This window comes from Mauremys reevesii, linkage group 12 (genome assembly GCF_016161935.1).
Source record: "Mauremys reevesii isolate NIE-2019 linkage group 12, ASM1616193v1, whole genome shotgun sequence".
Taxonomy (NCBI): Eukaryota; Metazoa; Chordata; order Testudines; family Geoemydidae; genus Mauremys; species Mauremys reevesii.
Window position 1 is genome coordinate 41,417,897 of NC_052634.1, and position 22,896 is coordinate 41,440,792.

Below are 22,896 nucleotides of genomic sequence, written 5' to 3' on the forward strand. Positions count from 1 at the left end.
ATCACCAGGGATTTCACAGAGGTGCAGAGTCTCTCAAAGGTGATGAAATATTCAGCAATATCACTGGATTCATCATACTGTGGACATAGTCACTCCCATTTGTGGATTTTTGGTGAAGTGGAGCCAGCTGCTGGAAGGTTTTGTCTCTTCCACTCCATAACAGCCAGTCCATGCTTCTGGGCCTCAATTTGGGCCTCTATTTCTCTGTCTCTTAACTCCAGGGCTCTTGTGTGAGCAGCTCCCTCCCTGGCTGCCTCTGCTTCCATAGCCCTTCTGTGCACAGGTGCCTCTGCTTCTTTGAGCTTCAATTGAAACTCCCCGTCCTTTGCCTTCTCTTCTGCTTCCAGTCTGGCCAGCTCTAGTTATGTAGCTGCCTCACTGGTGGTCATTTTCCTGCTTTCTTGTGCTGAGACACCCCCTCTGCAGTTCACTGAAACTGGGATGCACTCAGCTCAGGGGGCTTCTTAGTTAACAGAGACTTTCCCAGTGCCCAGTGTTCAGCCTTTCTGGGCAGCAACTTGCAACCTGTGCAGTTCTAGCTTCTTCTGCTCTTCACTCTTCATTATTTCACTTATTTTTCTTTCCCTATTTCCCTTACCCGAAAGGAGCAAACAGAAAATCATAAACCAGTAACCACTTTGTCTGTTCTCCAGCCACCACACCCAACTCACTACCAGTCTCTCAAAGCAATGAGCTGTGAGTCTGGAGGTCAGGACTGGGATAGCAAGGGCTGCGGGTCAGGAGTGAGGGGCACCGTCAGAGCTGGAGGGAGCCCAGGGGCCTGCGAGTCGGGAGTGAGGGGCACCGGTAGGGCTGGGGGAAGCCGAGGGGCTGCGGGTCGGGAGTGAGGGGCACCAGCAGAGCTGTGAGTCTGGAGGTCAGGACTGTGATAGCAGGGGCTGCAGGTCGGGAGTGAGGGGCACCAGCAGAGCTGTGAATCTGGAGGTCAGGACTGGGATAGCAGGTGTAGCGGGTCGGGCGTGAGGGTCACCAGCAGTGCAGTGACTGGGGAGCTCAGCGGGAGCCCAGGGGGCTGCAAGTAGGGAGTGAGGGGCACCAGCAGAGCTGTGAGTCTGGAGGTCAGGACTGGGATAGCAGGGGCTGCGGGTCGGGAGTGAGGGGCACCGGTAGATCTGAGGGAAGCCCAGGGGGCTGCAGGTTGGGAGTGAGAGGCACCGTTATAGCTGGGGGGAACCCAGGGGGCTGCGGGTCGGGAGTGAGGGGCACCAGCAGACCTGTGAGTCTGGAAGTCAGGGCTGGGATGGCAGAGGCTGCAGGTCGGGAGTGAGGAGCACCAGCCGCTCAGTGACTGGGGAGCTCAGCGGGGAGCCCAGGGGGCTGCGGGTTGGGACTGAGGGGCACCGGTAGGGCTGGGAGTGAAAACTGTGCAGTTCAGAATGTGAATAGTGACCTCGTCTCCTTCCTGCACCTGCTCTACATTGCTCCACAGCAGCTTCTCCACCTGCAGAGTCACCCCAGCATGGCAGTGCAGCCGCCCAGGGTTCAGCAGGGGCCCTGGCAAGGACAGTGGGTGCAGCTAACAGCCCAGTGTGCCTGGCCGTGAGGCAGCTGTTAAAAAAAGCAACCCACCCCCCCAGAAGTACAGAGACTGAATTCCCCAACTTTAACATCATGACCCCCTGTAGAAAGCCACACGTGTCAGTTGTATTTTCACAGGGAGATGCAAAAATCAAGTGACACCAATTTTCAAGTTGAGTAAATAAAGTTGAGGAGATAGTTATTAACCTCCCAAAAATACACTAAAGATCCCTCAACATAACACCTGAAGGTGAAATATGAACAGAGACAAACCTTGTCAGCAAAGGCTCATTTCCCAAACGATCCTCAAAATGTTACTAATTCCCACCCCTCCTCCACAGGAGCTCTGTGCAGTGTAACTGTTCTGCAGGCAGCTTCCCATTCAATGCTGTTGTGGGACATTCCCAGGCCTGGAAATGTACCAACGACAGAATTTGAAGAACAAACCTGGCTCCCTGCACCAGGCGGGATTTGAGTGTTTTGTCCCTGTCACTTAGAGTTTGTCAATATTACAGACGCCAGGGGCAGGACTCCAGGCTCTGCTTGAGGGATCCTGGCACAGGGGCTGCAGGAGGGAGGGGGGCAGAAAGGATTGCAGGTTCTGACCTGTGCTCTGGAGAGGAGGTGATAATTGAAGGGGTTTTTTTTGACTATTCCCCTGCCTCAGGGTCCCCAGGGCTAGAATTCTACATTCCACAGGGCCAAATAAGGGGGTGATGCCATGTGGTCAATGAAAACCAGTGCTCCAGGTGAGGTTTGAACTCACAACCCCAGCATAGCTCCTCTCAGCACTGCCCTGTAAGTACTGCACGCTAACCAATTGCACCACTAGAGCACCTATTAATTACAATTCTGAGACCCCCCTAGGCTGAAACAGGCAAGGAGTGACCCCAAAACAGTCTCAGTGAAGCTGAGAGCAGGTAGCGACAAGTGTTGTACTCGGTGGGGTGGATCCTTCTTAATGGTTCCAGGCACCATTTGACACCTTGTGGTCCCACCAGGAGCGGAACAGGCTCCCTAAAAGCAGGGCCGCCCAGAGGATTCGAGGGCCTGCAGCAAAGCGGGGGAGCAGACATAAAAAAGGTGCCACCCGCTGTGGCGCTTGTACTCACTGGGCGGCGTCCGAGTCTTCAGTGGCAGCGGGTCCTTCACTCGCTCTGCGTCTTCGGCAGAACTGAAGGACCCGCCGCTGAAGTGTTGCCGAAGACCCGGACTGCTGCCGGGTGAGTAAAAATTAAAAAGGCGCCTCTAGCCAGGGAAGGGATTCTTGGCCAGGGCTTGTGGGACAAATTGCCCCACTTGCCCCCCGCACTTGCCCTGCCTAAAAGTAGCAGCCACCAGAGCCCAAACAGTAGCCCCACCCCTTCCACTCGAGGCCACGCCCCTGCCCTCCCTTCTCCCCAAGGACCCACTCCTACGCTGCCTCTTCCCCCAAGACCCCTCCTCCCGCTCACTGCTCTCCGCCCCCTCCCCACCCTCACTCGCCCTTACAGTCATTACAAAGGGGCAAGGCAGAGCCCTCCCATTTTTAAAAGCCGTGGGGTGCTGTTCCCCCCTGTTCAGGCACCCCTGGGGCCCTGCGCTTCACACAGCTCTCCCTGATTTCAGCTGTTGGTGAGGGAGCCTCACTGCTAGCGCAGACTGGGCAGTTTCTTGCATGAGAGACACTGTCCCAAAGCAGGACTAATGCTTAGAGCTGGTTATCAGTGATTTCAGCTCTGTTGGTCTGCAGCAAGACTCTCCATTGAGTCTTAACCAGCTCGGTTATTACACAGGGAAGAACAAAAGGGTGAAATGGGGCCTGGAACCCTTAAGAAGAATCCACCCCACCAAGTACCAACACTTGTTGCTACCTGCTCTCAGCTCCACTGAGAATGTTTTGGGGTCACTCCTTGGCTGTATCAACCTAGGGGTCTCAGAGAATGATAACTAGCAGGTGCTCCAGTGGTGCAATTCGTTAGTGCACAGTACTTATAGGGCAGTGCTGAGAGGAGCTATGCTGAGGTTGTGAGTTCAAGCCTCACCTGAAACACTGGTTTTCATTGACCAAGTGGCTTCACCCCCTTATTTGGCCCTGTGGAAAGTAGAATTCCAGCCCAGGGGACACTGAGGAAGGGAAGAGTCAAAAACACCCCCTTCACCTATTACCTGCTCTCCAGAGCACAGGTCAGAACATGCAATCCTTTCTTCCCCCCTCCCTCCTGCAGCCCCTGTGCCAGGATCCCTCAAGCAGAGCCTGGAGTCCTGCCCATCCTTGCCCCCTGAGCCTGGAGGGAGAGGAGCAAGGAGCCATTGTTAGAGGGCTTTCCCCTCCCCCGCCCACTTCCCTGGCTCTTGTCACGCAGTCAATAAGCAGCAAAAGACCAGAAGTCGGAAGCGCAGACAAAGGGATGTTTACTGGGGTTAGTTTCCCAGCAAGCAGATTCCGAAGCCCTTCACACCAGTCGGGCTTATCTCTATAGACCGTCAGAGTCTGTTCCCCAGTGTCCCCCTTCCCAGCTCTGACACCACAGTTCTTAAAGTTTAGGCCTGTGCAAGCAGCCTGAATATCTCTATTCTAACAGCCATCGGTCCCTGTGGGAAAATGATCTATTCATGGTTGTCCCTAGACATTTTGGTGCCCTACACGGCACCCCCGTCCCCCAGTCCGAGCTGGCAGAGCGGAGCAGGCTGGGGCCAGGTCACTCCACTTCCCGCAGCCGAGTAATTGCAGGGCAGGCCCGACCCCACACTCACAGGGCGGTGGGAAGTGGAGTGATCTGGCCCCAGCCCGCTGCACTCTGCTCTGGGCCTTGGAACTTGTGGGGGAAATGCCCCCCAGCACTCACCAGTGGCGCGGCTGGGAGCTGGTGGAGCAGAGCAGGCTGGGGCCAGGTCATTCCACTTCCCATCGCCCGGTGAGTGCCGGGTGCGCCTGATCCCTCCTGCCGTCCACCGGGATGTAGCTCAGGGAAGGGGCGGAGTGGGGGGGGATGGGGTGGAGCAGGGGTGGGAAGAGGGTGGTGGGGGCAGACCAGGGGTGGGGGCTGTGGGGAAGAGGTGGAGCAGGGGCAAGGGCAGCTTTCCTGGCCGGCTCAGCCAGCCGGGGGATCGAGTTCCCCGCTGGAGCAGTACGCAGCTGCGCAGGGCACCAGGAAACTTGGGGCAATTTGGTGCCTCCACATCCCTTAACCAGGCAGTGTCCCTGTGGTGTGGGCTGTCTGCATAGGCCCTTTCTCAATCTTTCTCACCCTCTTGTCTTGAGTCTCCTGTGTCTCTGCTTTCTAAGCACAGACTAACTCTGGCTGTTCAGAGGAGGGCAGGATCATGCCTATGTGTGGCCAGCAGACAGCGACAAAGACCCCTGGCCAGCCTGCTCCCTGCCATGCCAAACACCCACTGAAGGCCACCCACAGACCAGCATGCGGGGGCGGCTGCTGATGCTCTGTGGCCAACATCAGAAGACGGTAGGAAAGCAGGGCCAGCCCCCCTGGTGGCGCCTCTGACCGTTCCCACTCCAGGTGCTCACTTTGGCAGTGGGCCAGGAGATTTTACCCCAAGAGGGTTTTCCCCAGCTGGCGAGAAGCAGAGAAACACCCAGGCTCCCAAGGTGCTATGTAGCAACCCCCGTCCAGCACAGGGACAGGCGCACACTTGGAAGAGGGAAACTGCTCCACACTCTAGCCTGGGCAGCCGCCCATTTTCTTTGGCAAGTCAGGAAGGGCAAAGGTGAGACTGGAAGCACCTGGGGCTCATGCCCCAGCCTTTGTGACACCCACCCCTCCCCCCAACTCCTTCCCGGGGCTCTAGCTGAAGTCAGAGCATTGGCCTGAGCGGCCAAGAAGAGGTTCCAGCCCTGAAGGTAGCAGGACGTTCAGCCCAAAGGTAAAACTGCACAAGCACAACCACGAAGGGACTCGAACCCTCAATCACCTGATCCGAAGTCAGACGCCTTATCCATTAGGCCACATAATTAAAAAAAAACCTCTCCAAGTACTTCTTTAGAGAAGACGGACACTGTGTTTCTCAGACTCGGGTCAGCTACTGAGGGGGCTGAGACTGTCTGGGCACAAGAAGTCGAGTTCCCAGCGACACGTGAGACTTAATTCTCTGGAGCCAGGTGCAGGGCTTTGGCAGGGAGGCTCAGGCATGGGGGATTGGGGTACAGCGGATGGACCGGCTGTCTAGGTACAGAGATTTAGTCACACGAGGCACAGAAGGGAGGCAAAGAAGGAATCCCGCTGATGGTCAGTGGCTGTGCAGAAAAAAGGGTGTTGATTCCCCCATCCTAAATGGGCTGGTTGGCTTGACCCTTCTCCCCTCTGCAGAGCATGGTGGGGACTGCAGCTCACCCCTTGTGGGGCAGGAGGTCACAGGTGCAGGGCACTGGGCTCCGATGCACCTGGAAGGCAGCTCCGGTGGGGCAGGGCAGGGCCTGTGGTTTACGTTCTGCGTTGCCTGGTGCTGGGCCATTGCACAATCCCCAGCCACGCCGCACAGCGCACCCTGAGAGGCGGTGGGGGGCCAAGCAGATGATCCAGCACGAGGCGGGAGAGGATGTGTGGTTGGGGGAAGGAAAAGCCTTGGGCTGCACTGGGGGAGTGCAGAGCAGGGGTGACACCCCAGAAACCTGCAGCAAAGGGATGGACAGGTGGGCTGAGTGGATAGAAGAGGCAGCGAGCCTAAAAGGGGACTGGGGTCTAGTGGTCAGAGCAGGGAGGGGGGCTGGGCACCAGGACCTCTGGGTTCTATCCCTGGCTCTGGGAGCGGGGTGGGGGGTCTAGAGGTGAGAGCAGGGGGACTGGGAGCCAGGACTCCTGGGTTCCATAGTAGTGGCTGCTTTTTCCTGTGTCTCCCTCCCTACAGATCCCAGCCCAGCCCCCTAGCAGAATCTGACTGGGGGGGGGTCGCCCTGCCACTCCAGACTCGTGATTTGAACCCCTCCCCCCATGGGCTCTGACATCACGGAATCTCCTCCCCCCCCAAGTCAGAAAGTAGGAGCCCCTCCCCGCATGCGGAGGAAGCTAGTGAATTTCTTGGGGGTCTCTGGCAGAAGTGACAGCACCCACCAGACACCCACTCATGGTTGCAAGGAGACCCTCCTGCACAGCCCCCTGCTACGAGGGGCCAGGGGCACCCAGCCAGGGTCAGGAGGTGAGATGGGGTCGCAGTGGCAGGAAGGGTGCAGAGCTGGGGGTGGTGCCAGGTCTGGTGCTGGCTACATGGGGAAAAACCACACTGCTCCCCCGCAACACACACACACACACACACACACACACACACACCCCTCTCGCTCCTGGTGTTGGAGGGGAACAGGTGAAAGGACAAAAGAAGCAAGAGACAAAGAGAAAGGAGGGAGGGATGGATGGAGGAAAAGGTGAAACAAAAAGGACAAACCCTAATGTCCCCACTGATTCTAAGGGACAAAATCCCAGGTGCAGAATAAAATTCTGCCTCCTTAAGCTCGTGGTTTCCATGCCTAGAATTCAACGGTCACCAGATGGATCAGACTGAACAGGTTTCAAACCTCGAGGAGGCTCTTACCTTCTAAACAGGGACGGCCGTTTTCTAGTAAAATCAGGCAAAGGGGAGGAGAAAACTCAAAAGAGGTTCCTCCTGGCGCTCATGTACGTGAACCCGAATACTCTCTCAGTCCTCAAAGAGAGACCTGGAGAGGGAGACTTGCTGAAGCAAAGCCACAGGGGTCTCTGAGTTTCCCTGGCCCCTCGCCCCTGTCCTGCCAGGCTGATGTCAGCATCTCTCTGTGAGGTCACCACCTCCCCACCACCTTTGACCAATAGTCTGAGGTCCTGCAAAAGGCCTTTGTGATGTCACTGCCACACCCCTCCCTTGCGGTGGTAATGTCCTGCCCCTGCCAGGCACTTTGGAGGTTTGAGCTACTCCCTGTGGATCACCCCACTCAAGGAGCATTCGTTCTAGGAAGCAAGCCGGCTAGACAGGAAAACATCAGAAGTTGCTCCCAATGCTACACTCAATATTTCAGAAATTAGTCGCCTTTATGGCCAGAAGAGACCATTAGAGCAAATAATCTGCCCCCCTGCATATCACAGGCCTCCTGTATGACACAAGAGTTACTTTTGGGGCAAACACATTCCAGAAAGGCATCTAGTCTTCATTCCACCAATCATTCTTCAATCCACCACTTTCCTTGGTAGCTTGTTCCTGTGGTGAATCATCCTCGCTGTTGAATATTTGTGCCTTAGTTGTAATATGAATTTGTCTCTTTTCACCTTCCAGCCATTGGGTCTTGTTAGGCCTTTCTCTGCTAGATTAAAGAGCCCTTTAATACACAACCTTTTCTCTCCATTAAGGCCCTTCAGCACTTCAATGAAGTCACCTGCCAATCTTCTTTTGATAAGCTAAACAGGTTGAGCTCGTTCATAGCTCACTAGAAGGCATTTTTCTCCAGCCCTCAGAACATTTGGTGGCTCTTTGCTGACCCAGCTCCAATTTCACAACATCTTTTTCAAATGATGACACCAGAACTGGAGGCAGTATTCCTGTATCAGTCTCACTGATGCTGTGTCACCTCCTGTGACGTTATTGACATAATCTGTAACTGTATAGATCACCGTTGCAACCACTGTTCTATATTTGCAGCCAATATGGTAGAAAGGTTGTCGTGTAAGGGGTCTATGGAGAGGTTCTGATTGGCTGATTATAATTATGGAACAATGGGATAGAGAAACCTGCATCACTGAAAGTACAGCCATGAAGAAACCACACATCAGCCTTGCCTAGCTGGCAAGAATCAAACCTCCACAGAAAAACCCCTATGGTGTCAGCCCAGCTCCCTAAGCCCTCAGTCACCACCACTTAACACGGGGGCCTTTCTACACTATGGCTCTGTTCTCACTGCCTGGTAAGTGGAGTGACCCAGCCCCAGCCTGGTCCACTCCCCTGGCTCCCAGCCACTCCACCGGCAAGTGCTGTGAGGCGGTTCCCCCCTCCCAGCTTGGGAGCCAGGGGAGCAGAGCAGGCTGGGGCCCCAGGCCTCCGTGGGGGGAAGCAGAGGGGGGCTGGTCACAGGCCTCCGTGGGAGACGGGGGGCTGGCTACTTCCTGTGGGAAGTGGAGTGACCCGGCCCCAGCCTGCTCTGCTCCCCTGGCTCCCAGGCTTGTGTTGGTGTTGGCTGGATTTGTACGGGTGTTTGTGTATATTAGCAATTGTGTGTGTGTGGCTGGATTCATGCATGTGTTCGTGTATGTTTGCAATTGTGTGTGTGCGTGTGCATGCTCTGCTGCCCTCTGCCGGCACGACAACTATTTCTCTGTATCTCGCAGCCCCCATACCGTCGACCCAGGTGGTGATTTCCCCATCTTACAAGGGCTGGCTGGCCTGACCCTTCACCCCTCTGCAGAGTGTGGCAGGGGCTGCAGCTCAACCCCTGTGGGGCAGGAGTGCCAAGGTGCAGGGCATTGGGCTCTGATGCACCTGGAGAGCAGCTCAGGTGAGGCAGAGCAGGGCGTGTGGTGTCCGTTCTGCGTTGCCTGGTGTTGGGCCATTGCACAATCCCCAGCCACGCTGCACAGCCGAGAGGGGGCAGGGGGCCAAGCAGATGATCCAGCATGAGGGGGTCATTCTCATTGGTAGCCGTCCAGTGGCAGTGAGTTCCACAGGCCTTGGCACATGCTGTGTGGGGCAGGAGGTCCTTGTATTTGGAGCAGTGGGAGTGAACTGTGTGCAGTTGTGTCTCTGAGCATGATTGTGAGTATTATGGTGTGTGTGGGATGATTGTGAGTGTGGCTGTGACATGCGCTGGGGCTGTGACGTGTGGTGACGTGCTCACTCCCCGCAGGCAACTCATTCACTGGAGACCAAAACGACAGAGGGTGTCACGTGTCCATGGGCGGGGTTATGCAGATGAGCAGTGTCTGGCGGCAGGAGGGAGAGCAGCGAGAGGAACCGAAGGAGCCCGGCGGAGAGAATTCTCTGCGTGTGGACAGAATCCGGTGTGGGGAGTTCGTGCTGTGGGTGCCTGCACCGGAGTCACTTCGGGGCAGTGATTGCCACTGAGCAACATAGTGACCAAAGGCGTGTGACTGGGGTGTGGTGCCTGGCAGGGAGCAGCTCATGGTGATAAGAAAACAGGTGGGAGCAGCAGATCCTGTCCTAGCAGGGGGCTGGGTGGGGTTTCTTTGCAACCGTGAGTGGGTGTGTTGTGGGTACAATTAAACCCCCCCTTCTGTGGTGGGGCGGGGCCTCCACTGTCTGCCTTGGGGAGGGGGGGTTCCATGATGTCACAGCCCATGGTTGGGGGGGGTTGAATCATGTTTCTGAAGTGGGAGAGCAACTTCCCCTCCTCCCACTCACTCTCCGCTAGGGAGCTGGGCTGGGATCTCTAGGGAGGGGAGCACAGGAAAAAACAGTCTCCCCAATGGAAGCCAGGAGTCCTGGCTCCCAGTCCCCCTGCTCTAGACCCCCTCCACTCCCAGAGCCAGGGGTAGAACCCAGGGGTCCGGGTGCCCAACCCCATCCCTGCTCTGACCACTCGACCCCACTCCCCTCCCAGCGTGGTGCAGGGGTCACTGGGTCTGTGTCCCAGCTCTGCTAAGGGCCTTGACTGATTTTCCCAAAGTGCTTCCTTCTGAATCCAGCACATCTGCCCCCTGCCCGGTCACTGCCCACCCCTGTGCGGGGGCACCAGCACTGTGCCGGGTCGTGATGGGAAATTGTCCAAGCTGGCCCAGGAGAGACGTGTGTGTCCCTGCTGCCCCCTGCTGGTGGGACTGAGCCTCACTCTGTGTGTGTGTGTGTGTGTGTGTGTGTGTGTGTGTGTGTGTTGGCTTTGCAGGCTTTTGTATCCTGCAGCAAGTGACACACACACACACACACACACATTGACACACAAAGGGACTCTCACAATCCCAAGAACACTCACACACAACACACCCAGAGGGGCATGCTAGCCCAACTCGCAAAGGGAGAAACAATCACATCTCCAGCAACACTCACAATCACACACACACCAGAATATTCACAATTGTGCTCAGAGACACAACCGCACACAGTTCACTCCCACTGCTCCCAACACAAGGACCTCCTGCCCCACACAGCCTGTGCCGAGGCCTGTGGAACTCACTGCCACTGGACAGCTACCAATGAGACTGGACCTTTCCAGGAGACCAATAGACATGGCCATGGCGACAGAGGGGGCTGGGCTCCCAGGATCTGACTTGGGCTGAGACTGGTTCTGACCTAGAGGGGTCTATCAAGCCGGGGGCAGCGTGACCCACACACAGACCCACCAGAAGTGCCTTTCTTAGCGGGTCTCCCAGGCCCTCCCCCACCCTGCCCCGGGTTGGGTAACAAAGGGGCAGCACAGGACTCTGGGCCATGTCGCAACCCGGCCCCAGCCCCTCGCTCCCACACGCTGGTGAGTTGGGTAACTGCCGAGGGATTGCACAAGAGAGAGTCAGAGCCAGGGAGAAAACCCAGGAGTCCTGGCTCCCCCCCCCCCCGACACACACGCTAACCACTGGACCCCACTCCCCTCTCAGGGCTGGAGATAGAACCCAGGAATTCTGACCACCAACCCCCCCCTTCCCCCGCTCTGACCACTAGACCCCACACTCCCCTTTTAGATTTTAGTCCCGCTGCCTCTTCTATCCACCCACCCCACCTGTCCATCCCTTTGCTGCAGGTTTCTGGGGTGTCACCCCTGCTCTGCACTCCCCCAGTGCAGCCCAAGGCTTTTCCTCCCCCCAACCACACATCCTCTCCCCCTCGTGCTTGATCGTCTGCTTGCCCCCCTGCCCCCTCTCGGGACGCGCTGTGCGGCGTGGCTGGGGATTGTGCAATGGCCCAGCACCAGGCAACGCAGAACGGACACCACATGCCCTGCCCCACCTCACCTGAGCTGCTCTCCAGGTGCATCGGAGCTCAGTGCCTGCACCTGGGCCCTCCTGCCCCACAGGGGGTGAGCTGCAGCCACTGCCACACTGCGCAGAGGGGACAAGGGTCAGGGCAGCCAGCCCTTGTAAGATGGGGAAATCACCATTGGGGTCAACGGTATGGGGGCTGTGACATACAGAGAAACGGTTGTTGCGCCGAAAGAGGGCAGCAGAGCATGCACACACACACACACACTCACACACAATTGCAAACATACACAAACACATGCATGAATGCAGCCACACACACACACCCACTTGCTAATATACACAAATACCTGCACTAATCCAGCCAACATCAACACAACTGCTAACAGATGCAAACACATGCACACATCCAGCCACATGAACACACACACTTGCACAGCCACAAACACAACCCCTACAGCCGTAATAACACACACACACACACACACACACACACACACACACACACACACACACACACACACACATCCTTACCGAAAACCACACATGTAGAAATCAATCCATCCACCCACACACACACACACTCCATTCCCATTCTGTGCACTGCGACACTGAATACTTCAATTGGATGGGGGGCCCAGCACCAGGGCTATTCCCTGCCCCCCAGGGCTCACAGGGGGTGGATTGGGGGGGCACAGGGGGCATGATCCAGTGTCAGCCAAGTGGGGATCAGAGGTGGGGATAGGGGCCATGGTTTCTGTACCACGTGGTTCCTGGCACAGGCTCCTTCCAGGATTTGCATTTCTTGGTAGTTTTCACCCCATCATCACTTCCTGCCCAGCCCCCTCCTGCTGTGCAAGATGGTTCAGGGGGGGATGGGAAGAACTCTGGAGTCCTGGCTCCCAGCCCCACCTGTGCTAACGTACGAGACTGCACTCTAACCCCAGCGCTGGGACTGGAACCTAGGAGTCCTGACACCCATCTTCCTTTCCTCTAACCACTAGACTCCACTCCCACCCTTTTGGGGAGCCAGGACTCCTGGGTTCTGTCCCCAACTCTGGGAGCAGAGTGGGGTCTAGTGGTTAGAGCAGGAGGAGCCAGGACTCCTGGGTTCTACTCTCAGTGCTGCTGTGTGACACTGGGCCTCTGTTTCTCCTCCCACTTTTTGGGTGTGGAGCCTGTAAACTCTCTGGGGCGTGGCCTGTCTCTCGCTGTGTCTGGGCAGCGCCTGGCCCAGTGGGGTCTAATCTCAAGCCTGGTCTACACTAGGCGTTTAAATCGGTTTTAGGAGCGTAAAACTGATTTAACGCCACAACCGTCCACACTAGGAGGCACCTTATATCGATTTTAATGGCTCTTTAAATCGGTTTCTGTACTCCTCCCCGACGAGAGGAGTAGCGCTAATATCGGGATTAACATATCGGAATAGGGTTAGTGTGGCCGCAAATCGACGGTATTGGCCTCCGGGAGGTATCCCACAGTGCACCACTGACCGCTCTGGACAGCACTCTCAACTCGGATGCACTGGCCAGGTAGACAGGAAAAGCCCCGCGAACTTTTGAAATTCATTTCCTGCTTCCCCAGCGTGGAGAGCTCATCATCACAGGTGACCACGCACAGCTCATCAGCACAGTTAACAATGCAGTCTCCTGAGAATCGAAAAAGAGCCCCAGCATGGACCGCTCGGGAGGTAATGGATCTGATCGCTATCTGGGGAGAGGATTCAGTGCTAACAGAACTGCGTTCCAAAAGACGAAATGAAAAAGTATTTGAAAGAATTTCTAAGGCTATGACGGATAAAGGCCACTGCAGGGACTCAGTGCAGTGCAGAGTGAAAGTTAAGGAGCTCAGACAAGCCTACCAGAAAACCAAAGAAGCAAACGGAAGGTCTGGGGCAGGTCAAAAAACATGCCGCTTCTATGCTGAGCTGCATGCAATTTTAGGGGGCTGCGCCACAAGTACCCCACCCCTGATCGTGGATTCCGAGGTGGGGGTTGTGATCACTGCCATGTCTGAGGATTATGCAGACGGGGAAGATGAAGAGGAAGAAGAAGAGGAAGACCTAGCAGAGAGCACACAGCACTCCGTGACCCCCAGCAGCCAGGAGCTTTTTATCACCCTGACGGAATTACCCTGCTCCCAGCCCTCACAAGCAACTATTCCAGACAATGACGCCATGGAAGGGAGCTCTGGTGAGTGAACCTTTGCAAATAGCAAACACTGTTTTTTAAGCAAGCCTTTTTTAATGATTGATTTGCCCTGAGGACTTGGGATGCATTCGCAGACAGTGTAGTTACTTAGAAAAGTTTGTTAACATGTCTGGGGATTGAGTGGAAATCCTCCAGGGACATCTCGATGAAACGCTCCTGGAGGTACTCCAAAAGCCTTTGCAGAAGGTTTCTGGGCAAGGCATCCTTGTTCCGCCCACCATGGTAGGACACTTTACCATGCCATGCATGTAGCAAGTAATCAGGTATCATTGCGTGGCAAAGCATAGCAGCGTATGGTCCCGGTGACTGCTGGCATTCAAGAAGCATCCGCTCTTTATCTTGTTCTGTTACCCTCAGCAAAGTGATATTGTTCAGGATAACCTGGTTAAAAATCAGGAATTTAAGTAAGGGGGTGGCCATTTTTCTACTGGGTTCGTGGAATGCAGCAGCTTAAAAAAAACACTTTCCTGCACGTAGCAAGGCGGGGGGAGGGGAGGAGTGAAATGCCGATGATCTTTTCTGTTTGGTCACCGGCGATCTTCCCCAAGCTACCAGACACGCAGTGGGTGGGGGGGAGGGGGAAGGTTGTTGATTAGCAGGGAGCTAGCGTGGTATTAGCCATGCGTTGGGGGGTAGGGGTAAATCACTGAGACAGTGGCTTACCATGGCCACATGCAAGCTGAATTCTGATGCCTGGACCTGTGTCTGTGAGATCTGTAACTCCAGAGCTGCAAGCACTCACTATTAAGATGAAAAATGCGACCTTGTAGGGAAATCACATGTGCTAGGTGAATAGTGATGTTCACTGTGAAACAGTATAAACATTGTTCTGTAAAATGTATCTTTCTAAATATTTATCTCCCTCATGCAGCTGCAAATTTTTCAACCATCCCTCCTCCATCCCAAAGGCTAGCACAGATAAGGCGGAGGAAAAAGAAGACGCGAGATGAGATGTTCTCGGATATTATGGAAGTTACACGCAATGAAAAAGCTCATCTGAATGAGTGGAAGGACGTGGTTTCAAATTACAGAAAAGAGGCCAGTGAACGTGAGGACAGGAGGGACAACCGAGATGAGAGGTGGCGGCAGGAAGATCAGCGGTGGCGGGATGCAACTCTGGGGCTGCTGCGTGATCAAACTGACATGCTCCGGCGTCTGGTGGAGCTTCAGGAACGGCAGCAGGATCACAGCGTGCCGCTGCAGCCCCTGTGTAACCACCCTCAACCCTCACCATGTTCCATATCCTCCTCACCCAGACGTGTAAGAACGCGTGCGGGGAGGCTCCGTGCACCTGCCCACTCCACCCCCATGGACAGCCCAACCAGAAGGCTGTCGTTAATATGAAATTTTTTGAATGGCCTTCTCCATCCTTCCTATCCTCCTCCCAAACCACACCCTTACTTCTCTCCCTCTTTTTATAATGAATTAATAAAGAATTCATGATTTTTAAACGAGAGTGGGTGTTCATCAACAAACACAGCAGTCACACTGTACCCTGGCCATTGATGAAGCTCGTTTTCAAAGCTTCTCTGATGCGCACCGCTTCCTGGTGTGCTCTTCTAATCTCCCTGGTGTCTGGCTGCGCGTAATCAGCGGCCAGGTGATTTGCCTCAGCCTCCCACCCCGCCATAAAGGTCTCCCCCTTACTCTCACAGAGATTGTGGAGAATACAGCAAGCAGCAATAACATAGGGGACATTGGTTTGGCTGAGGTCTGAGCGAGTCAGTAATGTCCGCCAGCGCGCCTTTAAACGGCCAAATGCACATTCCACCACCATTCTGCACTTGCTCAGCCTGTAATTGAACAGATCCTGACCACTGTCCAGGCTGCCTGTGTATGGCTTCATGAGCCATGGCATCAAGGGGTAGGCTGGGTCCCCCAGGATAACGACAGGCATTTCAACATCCCCAACTGTTATTTTCTGGTCTGGGAAGTAATTCCCTTGCTGCAGCCGTTTAAACAGAGTAGTGCTTCTGAATACGCGAGCGTCATGAACCCTCCCTGGCCATCCCACGTGGATGTTTGTGAAACGTCCCTTGTGATCCACCAGTGCTTGCAGCACCATTGAAAAGTACCCCTTGCGGTTTACGTACTGGGTGCCCTGGAGCTGCGGTGCCAAGATAGGGATATGGGTTCCATCTATCGCCCCCCCACAGTTAGGGAATCCCAGTGCAGCAAAGCCATCCACTATGGCCTGCACGTTTCCCAGAGTCACAACCTTTCGTAGCAGCAGCTTAGTGATTGCTTTGGCTACTTGCATCACAGCAGCCCCCACAGTAGATTTTCCAACTCCAAATTTATTCCCGACTGACTGGTAGCTGTCTGGCGTTGCAAGCTTCCACAGGGCTATCGCCACTCGCTTCTCTACTGTGAGGGCTGCTCTCATCTTGGTATTATGGCGTTTCAGGGCAGGGGCAAGCAAGTCACAAAGTTCCATGAAAGTGCCCTTACGCATGCGAAAGTTTCGCAGCCACTGGGAATCGTCCCACACCTGCAACACAATGCGGTCCCACCAGTCAGTGCTTGTTTCCCGGGCCCCAAATCAGCGTTCAATGGATAGAATCTGCCCCATTACCATCAGGATCTCCAAAGCGCCGGGGCCCGCGGTTTGAGAGAATTCTGTGTCTATGTCCTCATCACTGTCATCGCCGCGCTGCCGTATATGCCTCCTCCTAGCCTCGGTTCGAAGGTCCTGGTTCAGCATATACTGCGAGAGTCTTGCGAGTGTTTAAAACATCCGCGATTGCGGTATTGAGCTGAGCAGGGTCCATGCTTGCTGTGCTATGGCGTCTGCACAGTTCACCAAGCAAAAAAGGCGCGAAACGGTTGTCTGCCTCTTTCAGGGAGGGGGGGGATGTACCCAGAACCACCCGCGAAAATGATTTTTGCCCCATCAGGCACTGGGATCTCAACCCGGAAATGCCAAGGGGCGGGGGAGGCTGCGGAAACTATGGGATAGCTACGGGATAGCTACCCACAGTGCAACGCTCCAGAAATCGACGCTAGCCTCGGACCATGGACGCACACCACCGATTTAATGTGTTTAGTGTGGCCGCGCGCACTCGATTTTATAAAATCTGTTTTACAAAACTGGTTTATGCAAATTCGGAATAGTCCCGTAGTGTAGACATACCCTGAGTGTTATCTACAGCCCATCTGGGGATGTAGCTCAGTGGTAGAGCACATGCTTTGCATGTATGAGGTCCTGGGTTCAATCCCCAGCATCTCCAAGCTCTTTTTTTCACCCTGCTGCTTTGCTCATGCCCAGCTGGGATGTGGCCCAGCAGTCTCCCTGCAGGAGTTTCAATCCTGCTCAGTGAGGGGCAAGTGCCAATTGCATGGAAGGTCAGGGGTGTGTGAAAGTAGAATGAATTATATTGTAAAAATAAGAATGGATTAAAGAAATGTTATATGTACCTTTAAGCAGAAATAAGAAATGTTGAAATACAGGTGCCAGGAAAAGAAACATTAGGCATAAACAATGGTGCTAATGGCGAAACATTAGCAGAAGATCGGTAATACTTAGTAAGGAAATAAGATATGCATGCCTAGCCCAGGTAAACTTATCAGATTCTGCTTCCTTTGTTATCTTGTTAAGTGCTTGCCCTTTTATCTGTATAAATAAGGCCTGGTCTACACTAGGACTTTAATTCGAATTTATCAGCGTTAATTCGAACTAACCGCTCAACCGTCCACACCAGGAAGCCATTTAATTCGAACTAGAGGGCTCTTTAGTTCGAATTTGGTACTCCACCCCGGCAGGTGGAGTAACGCTAAATTCGCACTTGCTAGCTCGAATTAGGCTTGGTGTGGATGCTAATCGAACTTAGCAGCTCCGGGAGCTATCCCACAGTGCACCACTCTGTTGACGCTCTGGACAGCAGTCCGAGCTTGGATTCTCTGGCCAGCCACACAGGAAATGACCCGCGAAAATTTGAATTCATTTTCCTGTCTCGGCGGTTTGAATCTGACGTTCTGGTTGCACATCGGGGCGAGCTCCGCAGCACCTGCAACGATGCAGAGCTCTCCAGCAGAGGAGTCCGGGCAATCCCAGAATAGAAAGAGGTCCCCAGCATGGAGTGACCAGGAAGTCCAGGATCTGATCGCTGTGTGGGGCGAGGAGTCTGTGCTCTCGGAGCTGCGCTCCAACAAGCGGAACGCGAAGACGTTCGAGAAGGTTTCTAAAGCCATGAAAGACAAAGGATACAGCCGGGATGCGATGCAGTGCCGCGTGAAAGTGAAGGACCTAAGACAAGGGTATAAAAAAGTCAGAGCGGCAAACGGACGCTCCGGAGCCCAGCCCCAGACATGCCGCTTCTACGAGGCACTGCATGCCATTCTAGGTGGGTCTGCCACCAGTGCCCCACCAGTGACGGTGGACTCCGAGGACGGAATAGTGTACCGGGACAGTTCCCCCTCCCTGTTCGCCGATGGGGAAGATGAGGAAGGGTCTTTAGAGGACGGCGCAGGCGACATCGAACCCACTCCCGCTTTCCCTGACAGCCAGGATCTCTTCATCACCCTCACAGAGATCCCCTACCAACCGTCCCCGCCCGTTAACCAGGACTCGGAATCAGGGGAAGGATCAGGCGGTAAGTGCAACACACGTATAAACATTTATTTTTTATAACATTGTTATAGAAAAAATAGAAACAGTATTTACAAAATTCTAAATATTAAACTATAATATATATTAAATTATATGAAGAGAAGGTCCACACAAATGGACTTTAAAAAATTCTAAATATTTACAATTTAAAACATTCTAAATATTAAACTATAATATATATTAAACTATATAAAGAGAAGGTCCACACAAATGGGGATAGAAAAATAGTCCTCTAGCGACATTTCTACGAAGGTGTCATTCAGTTCCTCGCAAAGCCTCCGCATGAGGTTCGTCGGAAGAGGTCGCTTGTTGGGCGCTCCGTGGAAGCAGACTCTTCCATGCCAGGACATCCGAATATAGAGTGGAACCATCGCCTCTACTAGCATTGCTGCATATGGTCCTGGTCTGTGCAGTGCGTCCCGTAACATGCGGTCTTTCTGGGCACGAGTGACCCGCCTCAGGGTGATCTCATTCTGCAAATACTGCATCTAAGTAGGGCAATTAGTGTAGTGTTACTATTGTTAATGGTTTACAATTAGGTTGCATAACAATGACCCATGCCTAACAGCCACATGCGAGAGGCCACAGAGAACAAGCATGCATTGATCGTTCCCGTGCGCTGGCGGGAGGGGCTGCAAAAGGCTTATCCTTTCTGCTTTGCACATTGCCTTTAGCAGGAGAGCACAGCTAACCAGTAACTGATAAGCACTCTGTACTGTAAGGCTTACCAGGACTTTGTGCAAGAGGGATGCAGCTATCTTTCCTCGCTTGTGCGCTCTCCAGTGCAATGGCGCCGCCAATGAGAGCGTATTCCGAAATCTCGGACTAGTTCCGAGATCTCCTGAGACTTGGTTCCCTGTTTGGTCTTTTTAACTGAAACTGACTAGACTGTGTTTACTGTTGGCAAACATGTATTTGTTCAAGGAAATCACCTACTTTTTCGCATCACACAGCTTCGGCTCCTTCCCGGACTGCCCCGGCATCCCCCTCGCAGAGGCTGGCTCAGATCAGACGCCGAAAGAAAAAGACTAGGGATGACATGTTCCAGGAACTGATGGCCAGCTCCAGAGCAGAGGCGGCAGAGCAGAGACAGTCGAGGGAGAGCCTGTGTCAGCAGCATCGCACACACCTGGAACGGGAGGATAGGTGGCGGCAGGAAGACCAGCAGGCGACTCAAACGCTGCTTGGTCTAATGAGGGAGCAAACGGACACGCTCCGGCGCCTTGTAGATGTTCTGCAAGACCGCAGGCAGGAGGAGAGAGCCCCCCTGCAGTGCATCTGCAACCGCCCTCCAACGCCAAGAAGTCCTGTCCCCCCCTCACCCAAAGTGACAAGACGGAGGGGCGGTAGGGGCCGTGAGAACTGTCCCTGCACCGCAGCACACCGATAATGTTCGAGACAACTCTCGCGCTGTAAATTTGTACAAGCTCTTTCCTTACAGCATCAACCAGTCCCAACTCCAAGTTCAAACCCCCCACTGTGTACTACATTATTAAAAGCGGTTTGGTGTTACTGACTGTTTCCGTCATGTTTCTGGTGTCAGAAGACTTTCTGTTGTTCTGTGTGTGTGGGGGGGGGAATTGTAATTTCAGTGCATAGCCCACAGTGCCATGCTACAGACTTGGCTGCAGGGTCAACTGCAGGGCACACACAGACTGCAGTCACTAGGCACCAGGGACAGTCTGTGTGGTGTATGCTGCCCCGGGTCTTTCCTTGATGTGTATGCTTGTGCAGGGTCCTGGTGCCTGCCATCCCCGAATGTAAAGGCAGGCTTCCCTTCACATGCACTTGGACCGTAGTCACGATCCTCCCCGGTGCCCTGAGCCCCAAAAAGAGACCTCATCCAGGGGCAGATACTCACCCTTCCCCCACACCCCTCACCCCTTCCAACGCCCAAACCCACAGCCGTCATGTTAACCCCTATCCAAAGACGGCACCCCTCGCCCCTTCCTGCAAACCCACCCATCAGTGCACACCTTAACCAGCACAGAATGCTTCCATGTTTCAACGAAGAAAGAGAAATGCAAAGTCAACGAAAGATTTATTATTAATTACTAAAACATGTCCTTAGTTTTAAAACGTCCTTCGGAAGTGGGGGAAACTTGGTTTATGATCAGGCTCTCTTAAAATCAAGTGGACAGTCACAGGTTACCCTGCTCTGCGAGGAAACTCGCTTTCAAAGCCTCCCTGATGCATATCGCTTCCCGCTGGGATATTCTCTCAGCACGGGTGTCTGGCTGATCGTAAACAGCAGCCAGGCGATTTGCCTCAACCTCCCAAGCGGCCAAAAAGGTCTCGCCCTTGCTCTCACAGAGATTGTGGAGCACACAGCAAGCAGCAATAACTACGGGGATATTCTTTTCGCTGATGTCCGAGGCGAGTCAGTAAGGTCCGCCATCTCCCTTGAGACGTCCAAAGCACACTCCACCACCATTCTGCACTTGCTCAGCCGGTAGTTGAAGAGTTCCTTTTCACTGTCCAAGGCGCCTATATAGGGCTTCATGAGCCAGGGCATTAGCGGGTAGGCCGGGTCCCCGAGGATCACTGTAGGCATCTGCACATCCCCAACTGTTATTTTGTGGTCCGGGAAGAAAGTGCCTGCCTGGAGGCGTCTAAACAGACCAGAGTTCCTGAACACACGCGCGTCATGAACCTTGCCCGCCCACCCAACGTTGATGTTGGTAAAACGTCCCCTATGGTCCACCACAGCTTGCAGCACCATTGAAAAGTAGCCCTTTCGGTTAATGTACTCGCTGGCCTGGTGGGCTGGTGCCAGGATAGGGATGTGAGTCCCATCTATAGCCCCACCGCAGTTTGGGAATCCCCTCGCGAAGCCATCTATGATGACCTGGACATTTCCGAGAGTCACTACCTTTGAGAGCAGTTGCTCAACGATTGCGTGGGCTACTTGAATGACAGCAATCCCCACGGTAGATTTGCCCACGCCAAAGTGGTTCGCTACTGACCGGTAGCTGTCTGGCATGGCAAGTTTCCAGAGGGCTATGGCCACTCGCTTCTGCACACTCAGGGCTGCTCGCATCCTTGTGTTCTGGCGCTTCAGGGCAGGGGACAGCAAGTCACACAGTTCAAGGAAAGTGCCCTTACGCATCCTGAAGTTTCGCAGCCACTCTGTGTCATCCCAGACCTGCAGCACTATGCGGTCCCACCAGTCTGTGCTTGTTTCCCGGGCCCAGAATCGCCGTTCCACACCATGAACGTGACCCATTGCCACCATGATCTCCACTGCCCGGCGTACCCTGCTTTCTGAGAGGTCTGCGCCACTCTCCTCACCGTGCTGCCGGAGCCTCCTCGCCCGGTTTCTCAGCATCTGACTGTGGAAGAGGTGTACGATAACGTGCGAGGAGTTGACAATGGCCATAAGTGCAGCGATGATCGCAGCGGGCTCCATGCTCGCAGTGCTGTGGCGTCCGCGCTGTAACCGACCAGACAAGGGCGCGAACAGATTTCCCGCTGGCGCTTTCAAGGAAGACAGGGAGGGCGTGATTGACGGTTCAATGACGACACATTTTTCCCCCCAGCATGCATGGGGGGAAATCTCACAATTCCAATGGGCAGCGGGGAGTGCGGGAACTGTGGGTAGCTTCCCACAGTGCACCGCTTCCAAAGTCGAAGCTGGCCCCGTGAATGTGGACTCAGAAGTTCGAATTTGTGTATTTAGTATGGATACACAAATTCGACTTATTAAGGTCGAATCCACAAATTCGACTTAAGTAGATTCGAAATAGTCCTGTAGTGTAGACAAGCCCCTAGTGACCGAAGCAAACATTTCTTTGCTCCTTGCTTGGCTCTGTCAGTTATTTGGGTACAAACTCACCCCCCACCCACTGTCTGTGCTGGGCTCAGTGGGCAGGAAGAGCTCAGCTGTCAGTGGGACTTGGGGAGCTCGGGACATTGCTGTGAGCTGCTTGAACGTTTAGGTGAAAACCACCTAAACACGGACACAAGGTCTAGGCTGCAGCAACTCATCTTGCATCTGCGGCTGTTGAAGCTACAAGGCAGAGGACTAAGTACAACATTTAAACTTATGTTTGACCTCAGAGAATAAAACAAATGTGTCTGTGAAACAAGGGGAGTCGAGTTCAATCCCTTGTCACCATCAATGTGCAAACCAGGAACTTGTTGCTTTGCATTCCTGATGTGTCACCATCATGTGGCTATTCTCATAGACTTTAAGGTCAGAAGGGACCATTATGATCATCTAGTCTGACCTCCTGCACAACGCAGGCCACAGAATCTCACCCACCCATTCCTGTAACAAACCCCTAACCTATGTCTGAGTAACCTATTCTGTCTCAGTCCCTTTAATTAAAAATTTGTGTTTTTTTCATAGAAACTATATTTTCCTTGTAGAGACACAGGGGCAGATTAATCTACAAAGGGAAGGTGATTCTAAGGCAGTTCTGGAGGAGAAGAGAACGTTTTCAGCATCACTAAATTATTTCATTGTGCCTCACAGAGAGAGAAAGAGAGAGAGAAAATAAACCTATTAATTAATTTGAGCTACCGACACAGTTCACAGCATGTTCATTTACATAATATGAAAAAATATGTATTAGGCATTGCATGAAAACCTCACTGCATTGAACAACCCACTTGATCTAGTCAATGTACTACAGAATATTTAAAGAAGTTAAGAAAGATGTGCTTATAAATTAATGTGTTGTGCCATTTACACACGCACAAGACACAGAAGAAA

The 22,896-nt window shown here is 53.8% G+C and overlaps 2 non-coding genes and 1 pseudogene across 2 annotated transcripts; 2 read left to right on the top strand and 1 right to left on the bottom strand.

Annotated features, from left to right (window-relative positions):
• Nucleotides 1-22,896, top strand: part of LOC120375815 — a 451,158-nt pseudogene that overhangs the window by 178,540 nt on the left and 249,722 nt on the right.
• Nucleotides 2,281-2,374, bottom strand: TRNAV-UAC. Its single transcript has 2 exons — nucleotides 2,337-2,374; nucleotides 2,281-2,316 (listed from the first exon to the last, which is right to left on the bottom strand). It is a non-coding gene; the product is annotated as a tRNA-Val (tRNA).
• TRNAA-UGC lies at nucleotides 16,729-16,800 on the top strand. The gene has a single exon. It is a non-coding gene; the product is annotated as a tRNA-Ala (tRNA).